Raw genomic sequence first — 18,786 nt, forward strand, 5'->3', positions numbered from 1 at the left:
TGGGGTTATCAGTAATATGCTCTATAATATAATCCTGGACAAAAGACTGATAAAGATCTTGTTTGAGGGCAGTCAGTCCAGACGATAAAGGAGGTCTACCTATTCCAAGGAACTTCTATGTATCTTTCTTGGTTCTGTCAAATAATGCCACATAGATTCTGCTTTCTGAGCCATACTCACATAGAAGTATTTTTTTTAACTGATTTACCATTTCTTTGCAATTCAGAAATAATCTTAATATTGGAAAGCAAGTCAGAGGAGCAAACATGTATAAGTTTCACTGATAGAGGATGATCCCTTGAAAATTATGATTTGGAAGATTTTCTTTTCTATTTTAAAAATAGAACATTTCAAGGCCCAAAGTAAATTGCTTGTTTTTCAATGGTTTAACATTGATAATTCAAGATGAGGTCTTTATTCATTTTAGCAATTCACTGCTTTGCCCCCACAGTTCAAGATAATTAGAATTTGACCATATTCTCTAAAGAGTTAACATGTCTTTGTTGTTGATGTCTTATAATCATTTTAGTGTCTAAAACATACATTTTCTTCAAAAACAAAGTACATTTGAGTAGTGTTGTTAGGCCTCTTTTGATACGTTTGGACTGGTTTATTCCTTAATTAACCTCCTAAGAAATTGCTTTTGAAAGGCTGTACAGTTCACATAAAGGGAAAATGCAGAGCAGGATTGATGTGTACCACTCTGCAAAACCAAAGCAAGTAGAGAAAGTGAGAAGAGAAATGATGATATCAGCTTCTGAAATAGCCTCGTTATTTCCCTTCCCCTAATCTTTTGCTTTATTTTCATCAACATCCACAAGCTGTTTGCAGTTGCTGCAAAACACATCCAGAAAGAGCATCAAAAGAAATCTTTTCAATGGGAAGAAAACTTGCTTAAACTAAGTGTCAGGTTGCTTCACTTTTTTGAAAGGCTTCATTCCCTCTTGGCTTTTAAGCAATCCTCTTCCACCATTCAGAAAATTTAATAGGTATTTAATTTAATGGATGTCATGCTGTCCTCCAATAACCTCACGCCTTCATTTTTGTAGCTAACCTTACCAATAAAACCACCTGAGTACCTCAGCTAAATGTTCATTTAGCACATCACAAATCCAGCAGACCTTGACTACCTTCACAGCAAGGCAAATAAATATGTGAAAGGACCATCCTAATGTTCTCATTTTGAAAGTCAAGAAACATTTAGTTTAATAGCTAACTAATTCATTACACTGAAAGAGCATATGCCCTCCAGAACCGCCAGCTAACCTGGTCCTGCCTGCCCTACAGACCAAAGAGGAGGATGGAGGCCCACACAAGGGTACCCCATTTAGCTCAGTATTATATTACACCAGGTAAATGTCATGAATGGAGTGTGTTTTGTATTCTAACCTTTTCTGCAATTCTGACTCCATCAGTAAAATATTCAGCTCTTCCTGTGAGAGCAAGGCCCAGGGTTTTGAGCTCTTAGGGGTTGAAATAGTTAGCTTTATGAGTGAGCCTCCTACATTAATAACACTGGAGACACACCAAGGTCACTTCAGTCAAGTTCAGTCACTCAGTCGTGTCTGACTCTTTGTGACCCCATGGACTGCAGCAACTCCTGGAGTTTACTCAAACTCATGTCCACAGAGTCAGTGATGCCATCCAACCATCTCATCCTCTGTCATCCCCTTCTCCTCCTGCCTTCAATCTTTTCCAGCATCAGGGTCGTTTCAAATGAGTCAGCTCTTCGCATCAAGTGGCCAAAGTATTGGAGTTTCAGCTTCAACATCAGTCCTTCCAATGAACACTCAGGACTGATCTCCTTCAAGATGGACTGGTTGGATCTCCTTGCAGTCCAAGGGACTCTCAAGAGTCTTCTCCAGTACCACAGTTCAAAAACATCAATTCTTTGGTGCTCAGGTTTCTTTATAGTCCAACTCTCACATGACTACTGGGAAAACCATAGCCTTGACGAGAAGGACCTTTGTTGGCAAAGTAATGTCTCTTCTTTTTAATATGCTGTATAGGTTGGTCATAACTTTCCTTCCAAGGAGTCAGTATCTTTTAATTTCATGGCTGCAGTCACCATCTGCAGTGATTTTGGAGCCCAAAAAAAACTAAAGTCAGCCACTGTTTCCACTGTTTCCCCATCTATTTGCCATGAAGTGATAGAACCAGATGCCATGATCTTAGTTTTCTGAATGTTGAGTTTTAAGCCAACTTTTTCACTCTCCTCTTGCACTTTCATCAAGAGGCTCTTTCATTCTTCTTCACTTTCTGCCATAAGGGTGGTGTCATCTGCATGTCTGAGGTTATTGATATTTCTCCTGGCAATCTTGATTCCAGCTTGTGCTTCCTCCAGCCCAGCATTTCTCATGATGTACTCAGCATATAAGTTAAATAAACAGGGTGACAATATACAGCCTGGATGTACTCCTTTCCCTATTTGGAACCAGTATGTTTTTCCATGTCCAGTTCTAACTGTTGCTTCCTGACCTGCATACAGAGTTCTCAAGAGGTAGGTCAGGTGGTCTGGTATTCCCATCTCTTTCAGAATTTTCCAGTTTCACCAAGGTCAGAGCTGTATTATTCAGGGTCTCCTTATGAGACAATCCATTGTTTCAATAAATAAGAAGCAAATAGCCATGCGTGAAGTGCTTACTTGGAAAGGGCCACATGGCAGACCTGCTGGTGGTCTCTAGGACCTGAGGGTGGCCTCCAGTAAGCAGTCAGTAAGATACCAGGACCCTGAGTAACCACAAGTAAATAAATTCTGCCAAAAACCTGAATGAGCTTCAAAGAGCATTCTTCCCTGGTTAAGTTTCCACATGAGAATACAGCCCAGCTGACACCTTGATTGAAGCTTGGCAATACCCAGAGGAGAAAATCCAACGGAAATTGTGAGATAATGAATGTGGCTCAAGTTGCTAGACATATGGTAATTTGTTACAGAGCAATCAAAAATAAATACACAACCCTAGGACTGAGGAAAATGTCAATAAAGGAGAAACTTAGAAACTGAGAGAAGAAAATTTCCCATTAAGGATGAGACCTAGACTTCTGTGGAGATGATGGAACTACTGAAGAAACATGCCACCCACTGTTCTGATCAAGAAGGAACTTTCTAGAGACCCCTCATCACTATACAATCACGTAGGCAACTGACACTTCAGGACCCATGGCATGTCAATAGGCTTGTTAGTCACTCAGTCGTGCCCTACTCTTTCCGATCCCATGGTCTGCAGCCCACCAGGCTCCTCTGTCCATGGGATTTTCCAGGCAAGTGTACTGAAGTGGGTTGCCATTTCCTTTTCCAGGAGATCTTCCAGACCCAGGGATTTTTTGAACCCGGATCTCTTGTACTGTAGGCAGATTCTTTACCAACCGAGTTACCAGAAAGCCCTCAGTAGGCTTGCTACCACGCAGAAAAGAAAAAAAAAAAAAAAGAGAGAGAGAGAGAGAGAGGAAGAATGGTCTCTTCACCCTCATTCAGGTCTACCACCTTCCCCCAGGGGCCTCTGTTAGCAGAGTTTAACTCAAGCCCAGTGAGCAAGAATAAAGTCTGAGGATCCAACTGCAATATCAAAAAAAAAAAAAAGGGCAAAGGAGTGTGAGCGTTCAGCTGAGAGGCAATAGTCATTGGCATACAGTCTATAGTTATAACTCCAAAGATCATCTTCAAAAGAGCCCAATTATTCTGACAGAGGAAGGAGGCACAGTAAGAAGGAAAAGGGAAAATCGTTGCATATTGAAGTCAGAGTTGAAGGCCGATGTAAGAAGACAGGAACCCTCCTCATTCCCTAACATGTGACTGAAGAAACAGTGCAACAGGCCAGACTGGGCTCTGACCCCTTCCTCCCCATACTCACACACTACACTTGAGGCTTCAGCATTTCAAAACTGCAAGCTAAGCACATGGTGCTGGGTGTGCCTGTAAATATGAACAGTATCTTATGATGGAGTGTTATTAGTTTCTTCTGTCCTAGGATCCAGCTTATCACTTGATATTTTATAGCAACATGCACATTCCACTACAATCCAGTTTTAAAAATGGGATCAGCAGTATTAGCATTTTATTTCCCTCACGTACCATTTTCATTGCTATGCTAACATAATTTCGAGTAATCATTAAAATATAACCAAAGCCTTTGACCTCAAAATTAACCAACAAAAGAAACATTAGGAAATTCATAGCACTTTGCAAATGTTCTGACTTGCTTAGCCCATATTAACATGTCAAGAAGCCTACAGCATGTTCAAACTTTTCCCCCTTGGGGTTCAATTCAGTAAGTACTTACACAGACTATAATATTTTGAAGCAATTACAATAAAGTGAAAGACTCCAATTACTCAGTTTAGAAAGATTATTCTCCCTTTCTAATCTAACATATTTTCCAAAGATATCTAGCTTTTACTAGACTTATACATGCAAAAATGTGTTCACACATGCATACACCCACACTCACTCCCATGCTGATGTTACTAAGTCTGTTGTAGTTGAATACTTAACTATTTGAGTACTGAACACACAAGTGTATTTTAAAGACAGAAACTCAAATCACAGACACATAAAAGAATTTATATATTAGCACTCATAATTATGAAGCAAACATATATGCTGACCTTGTTGACTCAGATGATGTAGGTAGCATTTATTTTTTATCTAGCTCTGACATTTTCTGTATGTTGACTTAATTCTTTCGCAGATAAGCTTTCTGCATTTGGTGGTAGTAAGTTAACAGGGAAGACAAGAAATGTGAGATGTGGAGCTATGGTTACAAAGAATTTCACAATTGTATTGAACTTGGTAACACCAAAGTAAAGGTCTCTCATCCTACACCTGTACAGAAAATATCAAGAAAGCACTCTGATTAGCCCAGTTTATATTAAACATGTCCAGCCTTAAGCAAACTGTTTTGTCTGAGGCTATGAGATTCAATGATGGGTCAAGTCTGAAGTATATTCCCATCCCTGAACATGGCAATGGAGTACTGAACTGATCTTCCCACCTGAATGAGCAGAGAGAGAAAAAAATGAGATGATTTATAAGAAAAGGGGGTGAAGTGATTCCTGTCCAATAGAAATAACCCGTGTACACTATGTGTGCCCTCCCTGGCCATGGTGAAACCAGTTAGTCTAGTTAGCCATCTTGGAGTACCCTTCTTCAAATTGTTGACTTGGAGAGTATCGTACAAATTCATGAAATTAAATGCTTTGTCCCTCACATTATGGTGGGTATGTTCATTTGTACAATGACTAACAAAGAGCCAACTAAGTAGAAGGTTGTCTTGGTTCCCAAAGGACAAAGATACAGGGGTCTCAGAAGACTCAATTACAAAATGTCTAAGATCTATCAGCTAGGCAAAGCATACCTACCTTCCTTCACTTTGCTTACTATGTCCCTTGTCTAATAACTGCTCTGTGATAAGAAAGAACTTTTATCAATCAGGACTCTATCACTTTCAAGTGATAGAAAGTCAAATCAAATCAACCTATGTAAAAAAAAAAAAAAAAAGTGGCTTTTCCCATGTAACTAAAAGTAGAGGGATATATATATATATAGGAGCACACAAATGACATTATTAACTCCTTGTCCATTCTTCATGTCTTGTCTCTGCTTTCCTCTACCTTAGTTTCATATTCAGGCCAGCTTCCTCCTCATGGTGGGCAAAATAAATACCAGCTTCATATGGCTCAGGTTTAGAAGCGGCTTCCCAAGTGGCGCTAGTGGTAAAGAACCCACCTGCCAATGCAGGAGACATAAGAGATGCAGGTTCAATCCCTAGGTCAGGAAGATCCACTGGAGGAGGAAATGGTAACCCACTCCAGTATTCTTGCCTCGAGAATCCCATGGACAGAGGAGCCTGGTGGGCTACAGTCCATAGGGTTGTAAAGAATCAGACACGACTGAAGCAACTTAGCATGCCCTCAGAGTTTGTAATCCAGAAGGAAAATGGAGCACATGCCTCAATAGCAGAAAACTCTTGCTAAGAATCTAATTTCTCAGATTGAGCCATAGGCTTTTTCCTGAACTAATCAAACTAAAGCACAAGCTTGTTCATTCCAACTTGGGTCCACTTGAATCTACATAAAATAGATTCCTCATATGATAAAGGAGGTCTATCGGTGGAAAGAAAGGATGTACTGGGCTGCCACATTTCAGTACAAAAGAAGGGCAAGTTCCACTATATTTTGTAAGCCCAATATTGTAGGAATATTACCTCTGTGGTTCTAAAAATATATTTTATCAACATCAACTTTATTCAGATATGTTGCTATAGCTATTCTGATATAGGTTCCATTTTGGAATGGGTGAGACTCAGAATAAAAGAGGCATTGTTTCATTGAAGTACAATTTGATAATGATTTAAAACCTAAAACTGTCAACTTTATGCCATGTTCAGATGTCTGTCATATAAATGGATGGACCAAGAAAGTTACATGCAAACAATTTAATAGCAATTTAAATACTATATATTCTTTTATGGTGTCTGCTCCAGAAATTGCTTTCTAGGACCTATCTCATTAGCCAAGACAGTTAGTTCAGTTCTGTTGTGTCCAACTCTTTCTGACCCTATGGACTGCAGCACACCAGGCTTCCCTGTCCATCACTAACTCCCAGAGCTTGCTCAAACTCATGTCCATCAAGTCAGCAATGCCACTCAGTCTTCTCATCCTCTGTCATCCCCTTCTCCTCCAGCCTTTGATCTTTCCCAGCATAAGGGTCTTTTCCAATGAGTCAGTTCTTTGCATCAGGTGGCCAAAGTATTGGAGCTTCAGCCTCAGTCCTCCCAAAGAACATTCAGGACTGATCTCCTTTAGGATTGACTGGTTTGATCTTACTGTCCAAGGGATTCTCAAGAGTCTTCTCCAACACCACAGTTCAAAAGCTTCAATACTTTCGGTGCTCAGCTTTCTGTATGGTCCTACTCTCACATCCATATATGATTACTGAAAAAAACCATAGCTTTGACTATACAGATCTTTGTCAGAAAGTAATGTCTCTGCTTTTTAGTATGCGGTCTAGGTTTGTCATAGCTTGTCTTCCAAGAAGCAAGCATTTTTTAATTTCATGGCAGCAGTCACCATCTGCAGTGATTTTTGGAGCCCAGGAAAATGAAGTCTGTCACTGTTTCCATTGTTTCCCTATCTATTTGCCATGAAGTGATGGGACCAGATGACATAATCTAAGTTTTTTGAATGTTGTTTTCTAGTCTTAGTCTAGCCAAGACTAGAAAAGAACTCTAATCCCCACAAACAGGGACAGTCAGTTATCTGTTAGACAAAATCAAATATATTTACCATGGCACTGTATCTAAGTGGCAATGTGATGACTGTTGTCTGATTTTCAAAGTGACGAGGATATGGATTCAGTGCTATTCCCAGTGCACAGCATATAAGGATATATCATCAGGCACAATATATTACTTTTAGTATCTTAACACTTCTGCCTTATGTTGGATCATACTTTACTCTTATTTCTACAGTAAGCATAGTGAACTAAAATACAATATTTATGTTTAAATATATATTTTGTAGACATCTAATGATATACATGGGATTTCCAGGTGGCACAGTGGTAAAGAATCCACCTGCCAATGTAGGAGACACCAGAGATGCAGGATTGATCCCTGGGTTGGGAAGATCCTGGAGTAGGAAATGGCAATCCACTCCAGGTATCATGGATGGAAAATTCCATGGACAGATGACCATGGTGGGCTACAGTCCAGGGGGTTTCAAAGTGTCGGACGCAACTGAGCACACACATACGATTATATAAATGATATATGACTAAAACCATTCTAATACACAAAGAGAAATGCAATGATGGATGAGGATTTGTTTTAGTCCTGATAACAGACAGGGGATATTTATTTATTTATTTATTTATTTTTATTTTTAAACTTTACATAATTGTATTAGTTTTGCCAAATATCAAAATGAATCCACCACAGGTATACATGTGTTCCCCATCCTGAACCCTCCTCCCTCCTCCCTCCCCATTCCATCCCTCTGGGTCATCCCAGTGCACCAGCCCCAAGCATTCAGTAGCGTGCATCGAACCTGGACTGGCAACTCATTTCATACATGATATTTTACATGTTTCAATGCCATTCTCCCAAATCTTCCCACCCTCTCCCTCTCTCTCAGAGTCCATAAGACTGTTCTATGCATCAGTGTCTCTTTTGCTGTCTCGTACACAGGGTTATTGTTACCATCTTTCTAAATTCCATATATATGTGTTAGTATACTGTATTGGTGTTTTTCTTTCTGGCTTACTTCACTTTATATTTTAAATGAAAGGAAGCTTATTTCTAGGTCCTATAACAATCCTGAAGGTAGACAGAACAAGATCTGTGGGGGGTGGCAGGTAACATGATAGCATGGATCCAGTTTCTTGGTTTTGGGTTTTGTTTTTGTTTTCGTTTTTGCTTTGCTGCACACAGATTCTGTTCTCAAGTTCAGAACCAAGCTCTATGTCCATTATATTCATCCTAACCTGATGGATGGAGAAAAAGATTCAGAAAGGTGATTCCCCTGCCTTTTGAAGGGACTTGTTAGAACACACACACATTTCTGCTTACATCTCATTTGCCAACTCTAAACCACATAACCACAAAACCTAATTACAAGGGAGAATGGTCAATATTACCTTTTAGATGGGTGGCAAGGTAACTAGCCAAATTTGAGCTTTTTAATAAAGAAGAGATTTTGCAGAGCAACTATAACTTCTGCCCATTAATTTAGTTACCATTAATTTCAGGGAGACAGGAATTAAGCATTAATCACACTTCTAAATGTGTGTACTGCAATTATAAGAATGAGAAGAACCCATAGAGAATTAAATACTGCATTTTTTCCTATAATTGAAACTTGTTAATCACATTTTCCAATTATGTTCCAAATAATGACATTGGGGTCAAACTCATTAGAAATTATTAAACAAACACCAAAATATCCTACCAAAAAAACTGAGGTTACTCTTCCAAGAGCAACTTGCTATTTTGATTAATGTAAATGAGCGGTAGCTTTTTCTGATATAACATCACCATATATAGTTATGAAACATTTGAAAGTACCACAATAAAATGGCACTAAGTTCTTCAAATCTGTAAGGATGAAAACCATTCAATTAAACCATTTAGAATAACTATAAGCTTTGATCATTTGTGTGACCTTTCTAAATGTAAATTTTCTTGCTAGCAATTCTGTTAACTATAGGCTTCTGAAAAACATAAGACTGTATCAAAAACATTTTCCCTAAAGGCTTACCTAGAGTTTCTAAGCCAATGATGAATAGCATCATTATAAATATGAGAGAGCTGACCCTCCATTAGTAGGGCACAAAGATCTGCACTTTCTCCAAACACCTCTCAACCAAATGACCAATAAACAATGCACATTCTTAGTACAGCTAACTCAAGCTGTTGTCAGGAGCTTAAACATAGCTAAATATTTTTAAGACTTTTTCTTCATTAAAACTATACTCTAACAACAAATATTCTCCAGCTGAAGGTTAGGAGTGAGATCTTGAACATAAAAGATTCCAGGAGTAATGAAAATCCAAGACAGTGTTTTACCCATATTCATGATCTTGATCACAGTATTTAAAATACAGCAGCAATAATAACCAATAAAATATTTAAATAACACTAGAGAATTTATAAAATAAATCACAAGATAGCAATAGAATGGGATGTAATACAACTATAAAAATCATGCTGCAAACATTTTAATGACAGAAATTATCACCACATAAAGACGTTGTCATTTTTCTGCTTATGAAAACATACATATAGAATATTAGAAATATACAAAATATAACAGATGAGAAAATAAATATCAGCAATTCCCCAAAATAGAAGTTACCATGGTAGGGAGACATGCAGGTAACCAGGTAGAACTTTGTCTCTCTCAGCTAACATTTCTGAAGGTAAGTAGAGCAGGTTTTGAATGGTAGAAGGCAATGGGCATCCCACTCCAGTACTCTCGCCTGGAAAATCCCATGGAAGGAGGAGCCTGGAAAGCTGCGGTTCATGGGGTCGCTGAGGGTTGGACACGACTGAGCAACTTCATTTTCACTTTCACATGCTTTTAGGAAACCATGGCTCTGATGTTGCTCCACTGTAAGCAACTTCAATCCTGAAATCCAGACCAAGATTATACAAGTATATATACACAGAAATAGCATCACTGACTCAATGGACATGAATTTGAGCAAACTCAGGAAGACAGTGGAGGACAGAGAAGACCGATGTGCCATAGTCCATGGAGTCGCAAAAAGTTGGACATGACTTAGCGACTGAACAACAGCAACAACAATACACACACACACTGTTCACACTGGGCATGTCCTTAACATATCTGGTTTAATGTGTAAAATTTATATTTAGGTAATGTAATTAAATTTATTACGTTTATTAATACTAACACTTCCTCAGAATATTAGTAGCTTAAAAACACAAGTTTCCAAAACTTCATGTTAGTCTCTTGAAAGAATCAAAGAGTTGATTAGCTACTGCTTTGTTGGTGTTATTTTAGTTTTATTTTTCACTTGTTTTTATATTATGCTGGGATAAACAACTTGTACATAAGGACTTGTGAACATTATTAATTTTAGGGTAATACATTTCTATAAGTGGGATAATATGAATATATTAAGTCTTTTGATATGTATATATAATTGCCAATAAAATGGACAACTTGGAAGAAATGGACAAATTCTTAGAAAAGTATAACTTTCCAAAACTGAACCACAAAGAAATAGAAAATCTTAACAGACTCATTACAAGCAAGGAAATTCAAACTGTATCAAAAATCTTCCAGCAAACAAAAGCCCAGGTCCAGACGGCTTCACAGCTGAATTCTACCAAAAATTTAGAGAAGAGCTAACACCTATCCTACTCAAACTCTTCCAGAAAATTGCAGAGGAAGGTAAACTTCCAAACTCATTCTATGAGGCCACCATCACCCTAATACCAAAACCTAACAAAGATGCCACAAAAAAAGAAAACTACAAGCCAATATCACTGATGAACATAGATGCAAAAATCCTTAACAAAATTCTAGCAATCAGAATCCAACAACACATTAAAAAAATCATACATCATGACCAAATGGGCTTTATTCCAGAGATGTGAGGATTCTTCAATATCTGCAAATCAATCAATGTAATACACCACATTAACAAATTGAAAAATAAAAGCCATATGATTATCTCAATAGATGCCGAGAAAGCCTTTGACAAAATTCAACATCCATTTATGATAAAAACTCTCCAGAAAGCAGGAATAGAAGGAACATACCTCAATATAATAAAAGCTATATATGACAAACCCACAGCAAACATTATCCTCAATGGTGAAAAATTGAAAGCATTTCTCCTAAAGTCAGGAACAAGACAAGGGTGCCCACTCTCACCACTACTATTCAACATAGTTTTGGAAGTTTTGGCCACAGCAATCAGAACAGAAAGAGAAATAAAAGAAATCCAGATTGGTAAAGAAGAAGTAAAACTCTCACTGGTTGCAGATGACATGATCCTCTACATAGAAAACCCTAAAGACTCCACCAGAAAATTACTAGAACTAATCAATAAATATAGTAAAGTTTCAGGATATAAAATCAACACACAGAAATCCCTTGCATCCCTATACACTAACAATGAGAAAATAGAAAGAGAAATTAAGGAAACAATTCCATTCACCATTGCAATGAAAAGAATAAAATACTTAGGAATATATCTACCTAAAGAAACAAAAGACCTATATATAGAAAACTATAAAACACTGGTGAAAGAAATCAAAGAGGACACTAATAGTTGGAGAAATATACCGTATTCATGGATCGGAAGAATCAATATAGTGAAAATGAGTATACTACCCAAAGCAATCTATAGATTCAATGCAATCCCTATCAAGCTACCAACGGTATTTTTCACAGAGCTAGAACAAATAATTTCACAATGTCTATGGAAATACAAAAACCTCGAATAGCCAAAGCAATCTTGAGAAAGAAGAATGGAACTGGAGGAATCAACCTGCCTGACTTCAGGCTCTACTACAAAGCCACAGTCCTCAAGACAGTATGGTACTGGCACAAAGACAGAAATATAGATCAATGGAACAAAATAGAAAGCCCAGAGATAAACCCACCCACCTATGGACACCTTGTCTTTGACAAAGGAGGCAAGAATATACAATGGATTAAAGACAATCTCTTTAACAAGTGGTGCTGGGAAAACTGGTCAACCACTTGTAACAATTGAAACTAGAACACTTTCTAACACCATCCACAAAAATAAACTCAAAATGGATTAAAGATCTAAACGTAAGACCAGAAACTATTAAACTCCTAGAGAAGAACATAGGCAAAACACTCTCTGACATACATCACAGCAGGATCCTCTATGACCCACCTCCCAGAATATTGGAAAGAAAAGCAAAAATAAACAAATGGGACCTAATTAAAATTAAAAGCTTCTGCACAACAAAGGAAACTATAAGCAAGGTGAAAAGACAGCCTTCACATTGGGAGAAAATAATAGAAAATGAAGCAACTGACAAAGAATTAATCTCAAAAATATACAAGCAACTCCTACACCTCAATTCCAGAAAAATAAACGACCCAATCAAAAAGTGGGCCAAAGAACTAAATAGACATTTCTCCAAGGAAGACATACAGATGGCTAACAAACACATGAAAAGATGCTCAACATCACTCATTATCAGAGAAATGCAAATCGAAACCACAATGAGGTACCATTTCACGCCAGTCAGAATGGCTGCAATCTAAAAGTATACAAGCAATAAATGCTGGAGAGGGTACAGAGAAAAGGGAATCCTCTTACATTGTTGGTGGGAATGCAAACTAGTACAGCCACTATGGAGAACAGTGTGATGATTCCTTAAAAAACTGGAAATAGAAGGGCCATATGACCCAGCAATCCCACTGCTGGGTATACACTCCAAGGAAACCAGAATTGAAAGAGACACATGTACCCTAATGTTCACCGCAGCTCTGTTTACAATAGCCAGGACATGGAAGCAACCTAGATGTCCATCAGCAGATGAATGGATAAGAAAGCAGTGATACATATACACAATGGAGTATTACTCAGCCATTAAAAAGAATACATTTGAATCAGTTCTAATGAGGTGGATGAAACTGGAGCCTATTATACAGAGTGAAGTAAGCCAGAAAGAAAAACACCAATACAGTATAATAACACATATATATATAAATATATGGAATTTAGAAAGATGGTAACGATGACCCTATATGTGAGACAGCAAAAGAGACACAGATGTATAGAACAGTCTTTTGGACTTTGTGGGAGAGGGAGAGGGTGGGATGATTTGGGAGAATGGCATTGAAACATGTATATTATCATATATGAAACAAATCACCAGTCCAGGTTCAATGCATGATACAGGATGCTTGGGGCTGGTGCACTGGGATACCCAGAGGTATGGTATGGGGAGGAAGGTGGGAGAGGCATTCAGAATGAGGAACACATGTAAAAAAAAAAAGAAAAATGTTAGTTTAAAAACTCATTGTAATTTAACACTAGATAGATATATTTTATTTTTGATATATGTTCTTACAAATTTTCAATTTATACTTTAATTAATGTTCATGTCCAAATCTTTGTAAAAAACAATACCATATAGAAAACCTACTGATAATTCATAACATTTCTACAGTGCTTAGAAGGCTAAATCAACATCTGAAAGTTAGTTGTTTCAAATTATATTTTATTAACCACAAGTCTAATAAACAGTCAATCTTTAACAACTTTTCCAGAATTATTTAAATACTGAAAAAAATCATTGCCCTAATATCTTTTTGTTTTCTCTAGCTTTTAATAATTATTTTGTTAATTCTAGTATCACTGCCAAAGTGAAGTTCCTAATACACATTACAAAATTTTTTAATAGAAAACCCTATAATTTGAGCCAGAGAAGGGCAGTTAAGAATTTTAAAAAATGAGTACATAAAAAGTGCAATTGCTTTTGCATTTATCAACCAGTGACATTGTCATTGTCATTATTAATGTCTCTGTACATTACAAGCACTTTGTTATAATTAATGATCCATTTCTCACTCTGCCTGTGTCTTCCTTAATTTAGCTAGTATTAAGGAAACTCTTTCTAAAGTTTAATTTCATATAATAAATATTTATATTTTCTTCTGCATTTTCCTAATCATCTGTACCTATGATTCTAATTTCTATTTAATAATACTTTAGGTATAAAGAATTCGTATCTACTGCCTTTTTTCTGGCCTCCCCAGGTAGGTGTCTCAGTGGTAAAGAATCCACCTGCAATGCAGGAGATGCAAGAGATATGGATTCATTTACTGGGTGGGAATGATCCCCTGGAGGAGGAAATGGCAACCCGCCCCAGTATTCTTGCTTGGAGAATCCCATGGGTAGAGGAACCTGGCAGGCTACAGTTCATAGGGTCACAAAGAGTCAGACATGACTGAGCAATAGAGCATGAACACACTTACATCTCTTTTGTTAACCATGTAATTATTTTTTCCCTTTTTCTGAGGGAATAGTAAGCTAAAATTCATCATTAGTCATCCATGGTGCTTACTTGCTCTTTTCTGTTTATTCATTAGTAGGAACAGACATTATTTCCTACTACAGGCTAGTCTTTATGTTTTTAACTACTAAAGATAAGTTTTATCCACTCTAATGAATATGAAGAGCTTCAAGCAAATAGACTGAAAGTCTTAGCTTTTTAAAGTGCTGCATTCTCCTAGATGATTCTAAGATATAGTTAATAGAGAATGGATTTTTTTGCAAGCTGTTTTCTGTTAAGGTATGTGTTAAAATACAATAATATATATATTTTAAGTGCATAATTTGATATGCTTTGACAGAAAATTTTACCTATGAAGCTATCACTAATTAGTATAATGAGCATATCCCTCAACCTCAAAAACTGCTCATGCCCCTTTGCAATCTTGCCCCCTTTCCCCAAGCAGCCACTAACCTGCCTTTTTCCATTACAGATTGACATGCATTTCTTAGAATTTTACATAAATAGAAACATGTACTCTTTTTATCTGGCTTCTTTCACTCAGAATAATTATTTTGAAATCATACATATTTTAGTGTCTATCAATAGTCATTTCCTTTTCTATTGCTGAGTAGCATTTAATAGTATGGGTATACCATAATTTGTTTATCCATTCACTTGTTGATAGACATATGGGTTAGTTACATTTTGCAGTTATTACAAATAAAGTTGTTAGTAACATTCGCATGCATGTCTTAAATGGATGCATACATTCATTTCTCTTGGATAAGTGTCTAGCATTCAGATCGCTGGATCATATAGTAGCTGTACATTTAACATAGACATGACACTAAAAATTGATAAAATTAAATGTTGATAAATTCAACTTCAAAATTTCTTCTCTTCAACCAATTAAGAGAATTAAAAGAGACAACTGGGAGAAAATATTTTCAAATCATCTAGGAAAGATTTGTATCAGAAAATATGAACAATTCTCAAAACAATTTTTTAAACCTCCAATTTAAAAAATGTACAAGACTTTAATGGCGATCTCACCAAAAGGAGATATGGGAAATAAGTCCAAGGAAATATGCTTAAAATCATTGGTCATCATGAAAATATATATTAAAACACCATCTAATCAAGATGGTTAAAAATTAAAAAAAAAAAAAAAAACAAACAAATCTTAGAAGCAGACCATGAAGTATTGGTGAGGATGTAGAACAATTGGAATTCTCACATTCCTGGTGGGAATATGAATTTGTCAATGAATTATTCTGAAAACAGTGTGGAAGTTTCTTATAAAGGAATTATTGATAAATTTAATTAAAATTTTAAATTTCAAAATACACTTGAACTAATCAGATATTAAAACCCTTTGAAGAGGTTATCTGTATTCCTATAAACAGAAATTTTAAACAAAATCATATTGTTATGGGGTATTTTCATTCTAACAGTCTGACTTGTCTCCTCTTTTACTTTTAGATTTTTACTTAAAGCACATATATATAATTTTTTTTAACTTAAATGCCTACACCCATTAGTTTCTACACTTTAGCTCACATGGCTACTCCTTTTTCTCTACTCATAAAATTTAATGGAGATCAGCCCTGGGATTTCTTTGGAAGGAATGATGCTAAAGCTGAAACTCCAGTACTTTGCCCACCTCATGCGAAGAGTTGACTCATTGGAAAAGACTCTGATGCTGGGAGGGATTGGGGGCAGGAGGAGAAGGGGACGACAGAGGATGAGATGGCTGGATGGCATCACCAACTCAATGGACATGAGTCTCAGTGAACTCCGGGAGTTGGTGATGGACAGGGAGGCCTGGCATGCTGCGATTCATGGGGTCGCAAAGAGTCGGACACGACTGAGCGACTGATCTGATCTGAAAGTTCTTTTGTAGTAAAAGAAATAAGAAGCCTAAATAAACAAAGCAAAAGTTTAAATGCAGCCCATGACTTTGATTAAGAAATAAATACCTTTCAGGGCTTCCCTAGTGGCTCAATGGTAAAGAATCCGGCTGCCAATGCAGGAGACACAGGTTTAATCCCTCATCTGAGAGGATCCCACATCCCACATGCAGTGGAGCAACTAAGCCCATGCAACTAAGCCCAGGCACAGCTATTGAGCCTGTGCTCTAAAGTCCAGGAACCACACAACTCCTGAGCCCATCCCTGTGCCGCCACTACTGAAGCCCGCAAACCCCAGAGCTTGGCTCTGCAACAAGAGAAGCCACTGAAGTGAAAAGCTGACGCACCACAACTCGGGAGTAGCCTCCACTCACCACAGCTAGAGAAAGGCCCATGCAACAATGAAGTCCCAGCACAGCCAAAAATGAATGAATGAATAAATAAATTAAAAAAATAAAACACCTTTCATTTAGTGTCCTGTCCAATGAATTAAGAAACATAACGCTGTCTTCCTATTCCCAAATCTGACACATTGTTCTATTCTGAATAAGGCATAAAATTACAACTCTGCCTCTAGTTTCAAACCAAATCACTTTAAATTTTACATCTTCTATTTTTTTTTTTTTAGGCAACAACTAAGCGACAGATCCTGGGATAGTCTCTTGATACACATAAGAATAAGATGGTGCTTGTGCCCTTGAGCAGCTCAGAGTCAGCAAGCCCGTGATTTTGTCTTGGCTTGTGATGATTTACCCGAGGAGATTCCATCATTAAGAAGCTTTATATCTCCTAGCTTGATTGTGGCAACTGAGGCACCAAGTTCCTGTCACCAATTATCTATTACCTATTACCAGAGAGTTTTAAGGGATGCACAAGTATTTTTCTCTCAAAACATCACAAAATCCTTCAATCAACTTTTCATCTCCCCTATGTGTAGGCCCTCCACATGATTTGCCTCAAATGGAATCTGGAAAACTCAAATTGATTTTTCCCTTTTTTTTCTGCTAATGCAAGATGGATTTGGCTTTGCTAAACTCACCAATGACCTGAGTTGGCAAATTCTTTTCTCCACTTTTTGTACCCTTTCAAAGCATTTCTCAGCCTGACCACTCCTTCCTTCTTAAAGCTTTGGCTTCCATGAGAGACCCCTATTGTTGCTCTTACAACTCCCTGACCCCTGCTTTTACCTCTCTTTCACCAGATCCTCACTTCCTGTTCTAACATGCCAGGTTTTCCCAGATTTATGTTCTTTTCCTCACTCACTCTTCTTGAACAATTTTATTCATATTCATGTTTGTAACTATAGCCTTTTCAGTTAATGAGTTTGGAATCTATGTCCTCAACCTACTATTTATGGAATGCCTACTACGTGCCCATTATGCTAGGGACTTTGCATAAATTATCTCATTTAATTCTAAAACACTCCAGCTTATTTTACAATCCATATGGCCAGGAAATAAGTTCATGCCAATACATTTCAGTACCCAGGAAAACCTGTTTTCACTTAAAGTAAGATTTTTTAAAAATCTTAAACTCCTCAAAAGTCATTTTGACAACTATTATCTTGAAAGAAAGTTTGGCAAATCAAAATCACTTGGGAGGACTCAAGTCCTCACCTCTAATATACAATCCATGAAACTCTTTTTTCTTAAAAAAAAATCTTATTACTCAAATCCCTCTTTTATTCTCCATTCATCTGACAAAGAGGATATAAAATTAGAAGCAGACAGAAGCACTGAACCCACGGTACTGTTGTTGTAATGTCCCAAAAAGGCCTAAAGTATGCCGCTTTTTCCTATTCTTTTTTGGAAATTTTCTGTTTTTATCAATTGTATTTTGAGACCACTGTTGCTCAGACTAGACTCTGGGAGATAGTGATTCAACAATTTGAAAATGTATCAGCTGACTTCAGTTTCACAGCATACTGCCATCCCTCCTGAAGTCACCTTACCAAATATCTCCCATACAATTTCTCTCCATTCTCACTGCCAATACCAGAGTTCAGTTCCTCATCATCTCCCACCTGAATAACTACTATGACCTCTTAACTGTCTTTAGTCTCACCTGTGGCAATCCCTCTTCCATATTTTAAAGTAGATTTTTATGAAACTCTTTAAACACTTGGAATCAAACTGATTCGTCCTCTCCTCCAATGCCACCTCCCTCTGCCACTGGTTAGATTTCAGTCTGTAATTCTTCTCTTTGATGGTGTGTCTCTAGTATTACCTAATGTTGACATGATACATGATGACACTCAGCATGAACACTTTCCCCTAAAAACAGGAACAAAGATGTCCACTATCCACATCTCTATTTAATATTTTAATAGAAGTCTTAGACAATGTAATAAATAGCAAGAA

At 37.2% G+C, this 18,786-nt stretch overlaps 1 long non-coding RNA gene across 15 annotated transcripts in view; it reads right to left on the reverse strand.

Annotated features, from left to right (window-relative positions):
• Positions 1–18,786, reverse strand: part of LOC123330649 — a 443,928-nt gene that overhangs the window by 292,436 nt on the left and 132,706 nt on the right. For 12 of the 15 annotated variants that reach the window (XR_006546723.2, XR_006546725.2, XR_006546717.2 and 9 more), the window contains one exon: positions 9,853–10,125. The exons of the other annotated variants lie outside the window; for them this stretch is intronic. This is a non-coding gene — a long non-coding RNA (uncharacterized LOC123330649). The remainder of the gene's footprint in view (positions 1–9,852; positions 10,126–18,786) is intronic. 15 annotated transcript variants of the gene reach the window in all.

Source organism: Bubalus bubalis, chromosome 2 (assembly GCF_019923935.1).
Source record: "Bubalus bubalis isolate 160015118507 breed Murrah chromosome 2, NDDB_SH_1, whole genome shotgun sequence".
NCBI lineage: Eukaryota > Metazoa > Chordata > Mammalia > Artiodactyla > Bovidae > Bubalus > Bubalus bubalis.